Source organism: Hyaena hyaena, unplaced genomic scaffold (genome assembly GCF_003009895.1).
Source record: "Hyaena hyaena isolate Hyena2069 unplaced genomic scaffold, ASM300989v1 scaffold_106, whole genome shotgun sequence".
Taxonomy (NCBI): domain Eukaryota; kingdom Metazoa; phylum Chordata; class Mammalia; order Carnivora; family Hyaenidae; genus Hyaena; species Hyaena hyaena.
The window spans coordinates 2,362,542-2,374,415 of record NW_024080738.1 but is presented as its reverse complement, the minus strand read 5'-3'; the positions used below and the strand labels follow the sequence as shown (position 1 = coordinate 2,374,415).

Below are 11,874 nucleotides of genomic sequence, written 5' to 3'. Positions count from 1 at the left end.
GAAAGAAAGAAAGAAAGAAAGAAAGAAAGAAAGAAAGAAAGAAAGAAAGAAAGAAAGAAAGAAAGAAAGAAAGAAAGAGGAAGGAAGGAAGGAAAGAAGGAAGGAAGGAAGGAAGGAAGAAAAGAAGGGAGGGAGGGAGGGCGGGAGCCAGGAAGGAAGGAAGAGGCAGGCAACCTTCCTGGTACTCCCAGTTTTCGGCATTTATGTCTGTATCAGTTAGGAATGTAGTCAACTGCAAATAACAGAAAATCTAATTAACAGTGGATGAAACAAATAGGGACTTCTTTTTCTAAAATAGCAAAGGGGTCCAAAGACTTGTTGCATTGAATGTTGGTTCAGCTGCTCAGTAAAACCTTCCAGGGCCTAAGCTCATTCTGTTTTTCTCCTTTTACCATCTCTAGCATCTTGCTTATGTTCACTTTTCACCATCATAATTCTCCCTGGCCACAAAATGGCTGCAGAAGCGCCAAGCTTCTCATCTGCATGTTAAGACAGGGGGGAAAAAAAGGAAAAGGTGACACCAGCACAAATGTCCCCTTTATCAGGGAAAGCAGAAAAGGCTTCCAAAGGCCAGCAGGACTGACATCTCACTGGCTAGAACTGGGTCACATTGCCACCCTAGCTGCATGTGTCGCTGAGGAGGTGAGTATGTGGTGCGCTCTCTACCGTGGGAGGCAGGAGGAAGTAAGAAGTTGAGAATGACTGTGAACTTAGCCAATCAGTGGTTTCCACCACGGTATATAATCAAAGCATTACACTTCATTAGGCTTTCATTTTCACAACACCAAGAAGCAATGGCAGAGGGCACTGTGATGATAATGAAATCAAAACAAGAAGGAGTTTGCCGATGCCTGAATATATAATAAACTGGACTGATTAGCTCTATCTTTGGCTTCATTGGAAATTCAGCCCTTTCTGTCTACAAAGATAAGCTGGGGTAAGTCAGAGCACCAGGGTCCCTGTCTGCTTTGCAGATGGAAATCCAAAGCCTGAAATAATAGAAGAGCCACACGGAGGGGTTAGCTTGCTCTCATCACTACCCCACCCTCTACTTCAAAGCCTCATTTAGAGGCTGGAAGCCTTTGAAGCCTTTGAGTCCAAAACTGAAGCATCCCCCAGCAGGTCCCTGGTTTTGATGCGTTCAAAGCACAACACATTCGCATGTATTCAGCACTAGGAGAAGACAGTGATCTTCCAGATTTACCCTCTTCTACAGCTGATAGTTGTGGTGTGCTTTTTGAACGCTGTTGTTTTTGTTGTTGTTGAATTGAGTATTTTGGAAAATCACCACAAAAGGCACCAAGGGCAACGGGACTCATTTCCCACTCTCCTGAACCCCCTGGGATCTTCAATCTAATGATAAATGATCTTTCTAACAGGAATGCTGGGATAAGAAGACAACAGGCACTGCCACGGAAGATAAATCATCTGCGTACTTTTGTTCTTTATTCTAGGACAAGACCCATGGCTGTTTGGGGAGGCAGGTACGTGTCCACGTCTGGCAAGAAGAATACAGTGCAGGTAAGATGGGCTTCATGGCTCTTTAGGAGAATTCAGCCCATAGAGTACTATTACACCCAGGGGAGGACATGGACAGATAGAGGAGTAGATGGATGGATGGACAGACATCAAGAGAGAGACACATAAATGGAGAGAGGGAAAGAAGAAAAAAATAGAGGGAAAAAGCGAAGGAAAGGAAGGAAGGAAGGAAGGAAGGAAGGAAGGAAGGAAGGAAGGAAGGAAGGAAGAAAGAGAGAGAGAAAGAGAGAAAGAAAGAAAGAATCTGAACCTATACCATGGTTTGGCAAGAAGATAAAACAAATAGCAAATACAATTATTTGGCCTTAGGAAAACAAAGGTTAAAAATCCCCAAATAAATATGTTTTGTTCCCCTTTTTTCCACACCCTCCAGGCTTAGTAATACAATCCGGATCTAAAGGGGCTTTTAATTACTTACCCCATCTTCTTTCACATCACCCCCAGCCCCTGGCTTTCCCTGCGGTTGGCTATCAGTACAGAGACGAGGCGGCCAGGTTTATAAAACCCAGTCAGGTTGATATTGGTTTATCACAACAGAAATAGAACAAGAGAAAAAAATGAGAAAAATTAACACCCTGGCTCCCAGCTAAATTTCCTTTTAGTTTAAGCGAGACCACAGTTGTTTTAAGAATTTACTACTGTGTAAAAATGCTGGTATGTCTAGGAGTGATCTCAGAGTAAGATCACTGAGATCCAGATACACTTGACAACGCCACTGTGTTATTCACTGGCCGGCTCTCAGGACTATAAAAGAAGAGGGGTAATAATTAATAAAGCTGACAGCAGAAATTCAACTAAGACCCTAAGACCATAAATACACCTTGCTGCATCAGTCTGTCTTGCCAGGAACATTACATTCCGTTTGGTCCTTCATGCGCCAGTACCAGAATTATTATGATAGCAACTTTACGACGGTGGAGTGAAAAGAACACAAACTTAGTTTCAGAAGACCAATGCGGGATCCGGCAGGTCCTATCTGTGACCTTGGGTGAATTCTTTAACTTCCTGTGCCTCAGTCTCTTCCTTTGACAAATGGAAATAACACTCATACCTCAGAGGATAATCTCACTCACTGAGAGGATGGCCAACGCGTAAAATTCCTCGCACACGGCAGACACCCCCCAAAAATGGCAGCTTCCTTCCCTACCAATAGGAAGACGAGAGGATGCATGTGCCTAGAAAGAACGTGCTTTTCCAGAGGGCTGTCCCAGTGGCAGTTCTGGGGCTGTGTGACACACGAGCTGCAAGGTCACAGCGAGCATCCCTCTGCTCTGATCAGTTCTCTAGTGATGACAAGACACTCTCTTTAAGGCTATTGGTCAGAGTTAGAGATTTTAGCGTTGCAACGAAGCTTACCAATAGGGCCCCCAAGAGCGGTCTTGATATGGGCCTCCTTTTTAAAAGGTTTTTAAAATATTTATTTATTTTTGAGAGAGAGAGAAAGAGCACATGTGGGGGAGGGGCAGAGAGAGAGAGGGGAGACACAGAACCTCAAGCAGGCTCCAGCCTCTGAGCTGTCAGCACAGAGCCCGACGCGGAGCTCAAATTCACACACTGCAAGCTCGTGATCTGAGGTCAGACATTTAACTGACTGAGCCACCCAGGTGACCCGGGGCCTCGTTTTCAGAAAAAAGAAAAGAAAAGAAAAAAACTTTTTTTAAGTTTATTTATTTTGAGAGAGAGAGAGAGAGGGAGAGGGCATAAATGGGGGAGGGACAGAGATAGAGGGAGAGAGAGAATCCCAAGCAGGCTCTGCACTGTCGGTGCAGAGCTCAATATGAGGCTTGAACCCATGAACCATGAGATTGTGACCTGAGCTAAAACCAAGAGTCAGGCACTTAACCAACTGAGCCACCCAAGCGCCCCAATATGGGCCTCATTAACACCATACTATAGAAGCCAGGAGTCAGGAAACATTCTGCTGGCCAAATCAATTTTTATAAATAAAAATTTACAAAAATTATTGGGACAGAGCTTCACTCACGCATCTGCACAGTGCCTATGGCCACCTTCATACTACAGCAGCACAGCTGACTCGTTGTGACAGAGATCATAAGGCCCACAAGCCTAAAACAGGTACTATGTGTCACTTTACAGAAAAAACTTGCTGAGCCCTACTCTGAGCACCCAAACTACAACCGTATTCATATGTGAGAGATCACTTACTTGTGGAGCACTTTTTATAGCCCCAGTATTGTGGTAAGCTTGGTGTTACTTACAAATAATATGAACACCAGTCCCTGAGAAAGGGCTCGTGGTCTTATAAGGAGATGAGCAGGCAAAGCAAGCAAAGAGTTGTAGCAAATTATAAAGTGCCAGTTACATAATACAGGCTGCGGAGAGAATTCAAGACACACTGGAGTCTCAAGAAATCATCGCAGGAGGATAGAGGCAGCATATATGGATATGAAGCAAAGACATTTTCCCAGCAGCAGAGGAGGAGGAGAGTCAGAAAAGCAAGAAGGGGTATGGTGGCTGGGAAAGAAATGAGCCTTACTGCAGGACAGCCGGCTGGGAGGTAGGGGGGTGCAGTATGAAAGAAGGGGTACAATCTGACTATAGAAGCAGCTGGAAAAGCTGGGTCTGAGAGGTTGGAGTTGACTCTAAGCAAGAGAGAACCGTGGTGACTTCCTGTGTGCACAACTTTATGGTGAAAGTCATCTTGGGAGGAGAGAAATTAGAGATCAGAACTTCAATGCAGCTTTTAGCTAGACTTCTAGCATGATATGATGACATTTTTCCTCGAGTAGAAGGGAAATGGGGACAGATCTGAGAGACTTTGGAAAGCAAAGCTTGGCAACTGGTCCATGTGACATGTGAAGAGCCAAAGAAGATTCCAGAATTTCCTGCTAGGAAGCCTGGTGGAGTGGTGGGTACCACCAACAGAAAGGGGGACCCAATGTACAAGGGAACATTTATGCACCTTTTAAACAGACTCAATATTATAGAATTTCCGAATGCCAAAAACGCTGACTTGGAAGATTCATTTGTTGTGTGCAACCTCACAGCTTTGTTATTCATGAAACTTGCAAGATTTGAGGCTGAAGCACATCACGCGTTCCATTCATTCATTCCTTCAACAAATGTTACCTTAGCACTTGCTAGCATCTGATTACCCAAGTAGATCTGGGGATACCAAGATGAACAAAATGTGACCCTGCTTTTTTAAGGTAGACAATAAATCTGGTAACAAAGTCTTCACTAATAGTGGAAACACACTTAAAAAACTAACCCTAGCTCAGCTGAGTGGCATAACAAATCTAAAAGGAGTGCATGGTACAGAAGGAGGGTAGGGTGGTCAAGCAACCAAGGAGCACAAAGCAATTTGAATTATAAATATCAAGGATGCAGGATGGGGTGCCTGGGTGGTGTCCGACTTCAGCTCAGGTGATGATCTTTCAGTTCGTGGGTTTGAGCCCCATGTCGGGCTCTGTGCAGACAGCTTGGAGCCTGGAGCCTGCTTCAGATTCTCTGTCTCCCTCTCTCTGTGTCCCTCCTCCACTCATGCTCTGTCTGTCTACCTCCCTCTGTCTCTCAAAAACAAAACATTAAAAATTTTTTTAAGGGGCGCCTGGGTGGCTCAGTCGGTTAAGCCTCTGACCGGCTCAGGTCATGATCTCATGGTTCATGGGTTCGGGCCCCACATCGGGCTCTGTGCTGACGGCTAGCTCAGAGCCTGGAGCCTGCTTCAGATTCTGTGTCTCCCTCTCTCTCTGACCCTCCCCTGCTCACGCTGTCTTTCTCTCTCAGAAATAAATTAAAAAAAAAAAAAAACTTTTTAAAAAAGAATGCAGGAGAATGGGAACAAATTTCTTAAGCAAAGAGAATATTACTCAGGTGAGAATGAATAAAGGGTGAAGATCAAAAAAAAAAAAAAATGACACACGAAAGGCAAGTGGCAATCAAGAGGATGCAAACCGAATCCCAATGACCGCAAATTGCTTCTATTTGTACATTCATTAAGCACCTTTATCCTTCACTTCAGAAAGGGACTTCCCTCGAATGCTACAAATCTTTAATCATAGGAAGGAAATTCACTTTGCAATAATTCGCTTTAGACAAATGAGGCACATTTTTTTCCATTGAGAAGAGATGTGTAGGCAGAGAGTTTCACTGCTGGGTAATGCAGCTTACCTAGCTTCCTACAATACACTTAGAAGGCATTTGAGCAACTCGCACACGTAGGTATTATGAAGCGTCTCACCGATGCAGTGAGAGTTACTACTCTTCAATGTGTAGGGCCGGGAATGCTGTATGTCCGGCAAAGCGTAGCATGGCCCCGCACCATGGAGGACTGTGCTACATTCTGCGCTGAACATTCATGTAAGTGAAAAACCCATGTATAATTAACTGAGCCTAGTGCCTAACTCCATTTTAATATAAACACTTTTTTTTACACTATTTTGGTACAGACTGAATTTTCCAAAAATGTAAATACATTGAAAGTTTAAAAAAAAAAATTGTGATGCTTTGCATTTTATGTGGAATGTTACCAAGTATCATCTCCCCTTTTGGACATTCATTTAGAAAATTATGTCACCAGGGGCGCCTGGGTGGCTCAGTCAATTAAGCGTCTGACTCTTGATTTCGGCTCAGGTCATGATCTTGCAGTTTCCTGAGTTCAAGCCCCACATTGGGCTCCGTGTAGGCAGAGCAGAGCCTGCTTGGGACTCTCTCTCTCCTCTCTTTCTGCCTCGTGGCCGCTCACACTGTCTCTGTCTCTCTAAAATAAGTAAATAAAACTTAAAAATTGTTTGAAAAGAAAATTATGTCACCAACAGCACTGTCGTTGGTGGTATTAGGCATTGTGTTAGCCATCACGACAAAAACATCTCTATCCATCTGCAGTTTCAGCTAGACCCCTCACAGTTAACTCCACTTGATTTTTTTTTTAGCTTTTATTCCAAAATGAGAAATTTCAGGCAAAAGTATAAGCACAACTCGGTCTTAACTGAAAACCAGATTTATTTGTTACAAACCAAGTGCAAGCTTCTAACCACCTCATTATGTCTTTTAGCGTCATTGTTCGTGAAATTGTACTATAGATTACCTGCCACTCCTTTCTTACTACTGGATTTACACTTTGTTGATTTTTTGACATTTCATATGTGTATGGATATGTCTGTGTTAAATTACTTCTGAATTTTATTTTTAATGAAAACCTTGAGGCCCACAGAGGCGATAGGCTTCCCCCCAAGTCAACTACCTATTTAGTGGCAAAATCAGAGAGAAGATCCTTTTACTGAAGGATCCTCCCATAAACCAGGCTCTGTGCTAGTCACTTTCAATACCTTTCAATCATTTATTCCAGAAATGCATACTTAATGTCCTCCAATGGTTACCATTGTGCAGGGGCCAATGTTGCCAAGCTTCCTGCCTTGGAAGGTGACCAGAAAAATTCATGACCATAAATGCATAAATAGATGAAATGGTGATGGTCCAGAAAGAAAGGATTTAAGTCTGCCTCCTTGAAGAAGTTCCTCCAAGAAGAGGTAACACTGGAGCTGAGTCTTGAACCATGGTTGGGAGTCAGCCAGGTAGACACAAGTGCAAAAGTGTTTTGGGCAGAGAGAACCCTGGAGGAGAGTCAGAGAGAGCTTGACACCCCTATGGAACAGGAAGGACTTCTGTTCGGGGTCAGCTTAAAGCAAGACCACAGCAGAGGTGAGGACTGGAGTTAGAGAGAACGGAGGGATGGCGCTCATGGCGAGCAGGTCTTCCCAGCTCAAAGAAATTGAACTTACCCTTGAAGTTTATGAAGGGAATGATAGACTTTCAAGGAGATGTATAACACCAGGAAATTCACTTTGACAGTAGTAATGATTTTACCATGGGATGTACTGCAGTAACCTAAGCAAGAAATAATGAGGAGCTGGATGAAGAGTGGTCTTGAGTGGAGAGGATGAGACAGACTACAGGGGGGCGGGGAAACAGAGTTGGCAGGGTTTGGGGACTGATGGAATTTTCCAGACTGAGGGAGAAGAAAGACTTGTGGGAGCTCCCGGTGGCTTGTGTTGTCAATGGAGAATGATGAAACCCTTCAATGAAATGAAATGTAAGAGGAAGGGGATAGTTTGGTCTGGAGGAGAAGGGAGAGAAAGACCGAGTTCAGCCTGGGACATGCTGGTATAAAGTATGGATGTGCATTGAGGTCTGAAATTCAGGAGACAGGTCTGCACTGACAATACTAGAGATACTAATCTGGGAAGCAACAGCAGATATATCACGTCATGTAATCGCCACAAGGACGTTAGGAGGCAGTGGTTATAGCCTCATTTGACAAGCAAGAAAACAGAAGTGCGCCCAGTCATGTAGTTGGAGAGCTAGGATTTGCCCCATGGTCCGTCTGACTCCAAAGCCCATCCTCTCTCCTCCACACCACATCGTCTTCCAAATCAGGAGCCTTGTGACTCCCTACTAGGCATTGTTCTATTGCTCTATGTAGTTCTTCTCTGTACATAAGATGCCCAATAAAATCTATCAGAATGGTTGCATGAAGAAAGAAGCACATCTTTCCAGAAATCACTATAAATGATTTTCAGATTTCCCAAGAAATTTGGTTTCAGAAACAAGGTGAGAAGCATGGTACCACCAAGACAGGGGGATGGACAGTGGCCTTCCCAAGGCCACCCTGGAGCCCACAGAGAAGACTCTGTCACCACAGTCTCTGAGTGCATATTACTAAGCCGCAGCTCTAGACAGAAAGTGGCCAAGGAGGACCCCAGAACTCTCACCAGAGGCCTCCAGGATTCAGGGAGTACCCTCATTGTTTAAAAACAAAAACAGGGGTGCCTGGGTGGCTCAGGCAGTTAAGTTCCTGACTCTTGGTTTCAGCTGAGTTCATGATCTCACGGTTCATGAGTTTGAGCTCTGCATTGGGCTCTGTGCTGACAGTACTGAGACTTCTTAGGATTCTCTCTCTTTCCCTTTCAATCTCTGCCCCTCCCCGACTCGTGCTCTCACTCTCTCAAAAATAAATTAAAATGAGCTTAAAAAAAAACTTGTCTAATGGGTTGAATCCACTACAAAAAATAAACAGTTACATGTATTTGATATCTAAGTAGATGTGTTTCAAAGATACCAAAGAGTGACGTGACCATTCATCTTCTGAGTTTCACATCAGGGAAAGAAGGGAGCAGAAGGGTAGGTAGGGAGTCATGATGAGAAGCTGCTTGAAGCCACAGATGGGCTTGATGCAAACAAGGAAACGGGCAGCCAGCAGGCCTCTGCTCTCTGGTCGCAGCACACGCTCTTCCCAGGTGTGGGGCACAGCGTCGGGCTGGCTCCTCTACCAGCCCTCACCTCAAGGCAGTGCAAGGTCGATGGCAACAGAAGGTTCTACTACCTCTGCCATGCAAAGTGAGAGAATTTCCACATGATTAAAAACACCTTCCTGTCATCATGAGACAGCAATCAGCATCGTGAGCTAAAATTTTGGCTCTCCCCTCTCCCCTCAGTCCACCTACGGCGTATAGTCACAAAGTGCTCATGTAAGAATTCTCCACCCGGCTCCATCCAATCCAGGTTCAAACCAACCATAAGCATCTTGGAGCCACAAGATTTGCAACTCATGACACCACCCAGAGCTGCTAGAGAAATCGTCGCCAACAACTTTGTGTTGACTGTCAGATGGCCAGGCCCTCCCAAGGACTGACAGCAAGGCATTTCTCTGTCTGGACAGGCTAGTCATTTGATAAAAGTCAAAGAATGTAATGGCTGTAGTTGTCACCTGGTGCCATGGCCATCATCATGTTCCCACATTCTTTGGATCTGGATATGCAAACAGACTGGACAAGGCACAGCTAGCTGTTGCTTTTGCTATTCCTAGACGCCATGGTCCATGGTCCAGCACCTGCCCCATGGTCCAAGATCTTCTAGATGCTGAGATAGCTGGTTAAGTATGCATGGATGGTTTAAAAGTTCTCCTCTTAAATACAAAGAACAAACTGAGAGTTGATGGGGGGGAGGGGGCGGGAGAAGGGGCAAATGGGTGATGGGCATTGAGGAGGGCACTTGTTGGGATGAGCACTGGGTGTTGTATGTAAGCGATGAATCACAGGAATCTACCCCCAAAACCAAGAGCACACTGTATACACTGTATGTTAGCCAACTTGACAATAAATTATGTATATAAATCTAAAAATAAAAGAAAAAAAAGAAATGGTCGACTGAGAACAAAACTCATTTAAAAAAATAAAGTTCTCTTCTTCCTCCCCACCTTAATTTTTACCACAGTCTCCCTCCTGGGTCCTTCCTTACGACAGCAATCACCCACCCACTGGTCTAAGAGACAGAAGTATGGCCCAGACATGCCTGAAGGTACAAGGCCTGCTGTCCAGACAGATTGAACCAGGATGTGGGATACAGACAAAAAGCTCTGCCCTAGGGAGATCTGTGTGCCAGTTCCAGCTGAGCCCTGTGTGCAGAGACACGGTAAACTAGAATCTGCTGTCCTGCTAACCTCTGGTGAATGATGTCAGGCAAAAATGAAAGTAGAGATGTGAATACAGATGAACAAAGCCAACACATAACACATGGTATTTATTATTGAGTGCTGACAAGGCCTCTCTACCATGTATCATACCAAAACAGAAGTAAAAATTTTTTTCAGTGTTAAGACACCTAGTTTTAACCCATCTGAGCATCAGTATCTTGATACCACAAAGGAGTCTGTAACTGAAGGCCTAATGCAACTGACAATAAGGCGCAGTAAAGAGTGACTGGCTCAGGCCGTATAATGACAATGGGGTGGTATTTTACTAGATATTCTTAGACCATGGAACTCGATCCTAAACTTTCTATCCCTAAGAAACTACTGAAAACCCTTACACAATATAACCAAGATACAGGTCTCACCTGCACCTGTTTCTTACGTCTATACTGAGAAGTCTCTGCTCTAAGACATCTGCTTCCTTGAATAATAACAAAGATCTTACTTTGTGTCTGTGCAATTGCCCAAAGTGAAGTTCCTAAGAATCTGCTGATAATGAGCTCTGCTTCTGTCCCATGTGCTCGGCAGAAGGGGAGCCGAGTCCAACCCAGAAATAGCCACATGGCCCCCTGCATTCTGCCCCATCCATCATTACTTCCTTCCATACACACTCATGAAGTGCCCACGCTATGTCAAGTGTTACTTGGCCATAAAGTGGGGTGTAAAAAAATACATGAGGTCCTTCCATTCTAGGAGTTTATCCTTCATACCTGGGCTTGCTGAAGAGAATCATTCTTCCTATGCAGGCTGGGGCCTCGGGCTCTGCTATAAACACCTCATGCAGAGAGAACCCAGTGCTATTGGTGTCTGAGCCCAACAGGGATTCCTAATGGCCCGGAAATCTGAATGCCATCACGATGGCAGCATCTCCCCAGAAGTGGCAATAAGGGGAGCAGCTCAGGGTGTTCCTGTTTCATCACTTCAGTGGATGCTGCTTCCAGAGGCTTCTTATGCCCAACGCCGTGGTAAGTCTCATAATTATACCAACAGCCCCCTTGCAGCACGTACTATGTGCCAGGCTATGAGCTAAGAACTTTGCATTTAATCTGCTTAACAACTTATTATCATTTGCTTTGTACAAATGAGGAAGATTAAGTAACAAATCCAAACTCACCAGTGGCAAACGGTGGAACTAACACTCAACCCTAACCTGACTCCAAAGACTACTGGCAGATCACAGAAGTTGAGTGGGGCCACTATCATGTTTATAGCAATAGGATTTTTTTTCCTTTTTGGTCCCTCCCTGGCTGGGAATAGAATTGACTGCCTTCCAAGAGGAAGTCAGACTTTCACTTTTTGCAGACGACATGATACTCTACATAGAAAACCCAACAGACTCCACCAGAAGCCTACTGGAACTGATCCAAGAATTCAGCCAAGTGCAGGGTACAAAATCAACATACAGAAATCGGTTGCATTTTTATACACCAACAATGAAGCAACAGAAAGAGAAATCAAGAAGCTGATCCCATTCACAACTGCACAAAAAACCATAAAATACCTAGGAATAAACCTAACCAAGGATACATAAGATCTGTATGATGAAAACTACAGAAAACTTATGAAGGAAATTGAAGAAGACACAAAGAAATGGAAAAACATCCCATGCTCATGGATAGGAAGAACAAATATAGTTAAAATGGCATTACTACCCAAAGCAATCTACACATTCAATGCAATTCCAATCAAAATTGCACCAGCATACTTCTCAAAGCAAGAGCAAACTATCCTAAAATTTGTATGGAACCACAAAAGGCCCCGAATAGCCAAAGTAATACTGAAAAATAAAACCAAAACGGGAGGTATCACCATCCCAGACTTCAGCCTCTACTACAAAGCTGTCA

At 44.2% G+C, this 11,874-nt stretch overlaps 1 long non-coding RNA gene across 1 annotated transcript in view; it reads left to right on the top strand.

Moving 5' to 3' along the window:
* The first annotated feature begins 791 nt into the window (after positions 1-791).
* LOC120234309 overlaps positions 792-11,874 on the top strand; it is a 15,949-nt gene continuing 4,866 nt past the window's right edge. Inside the window, exons 1-2 of the long non-coding RNA XR_005529053.1 lie at positions 792-937; positions 1,455-1,521. This is a non-coding gene — a long non-coding RNA (uncharacterized LOC120234309). The remainder of the gene's footprint in view (positions 938-1,454; positions 1,522-11,874) is intronic.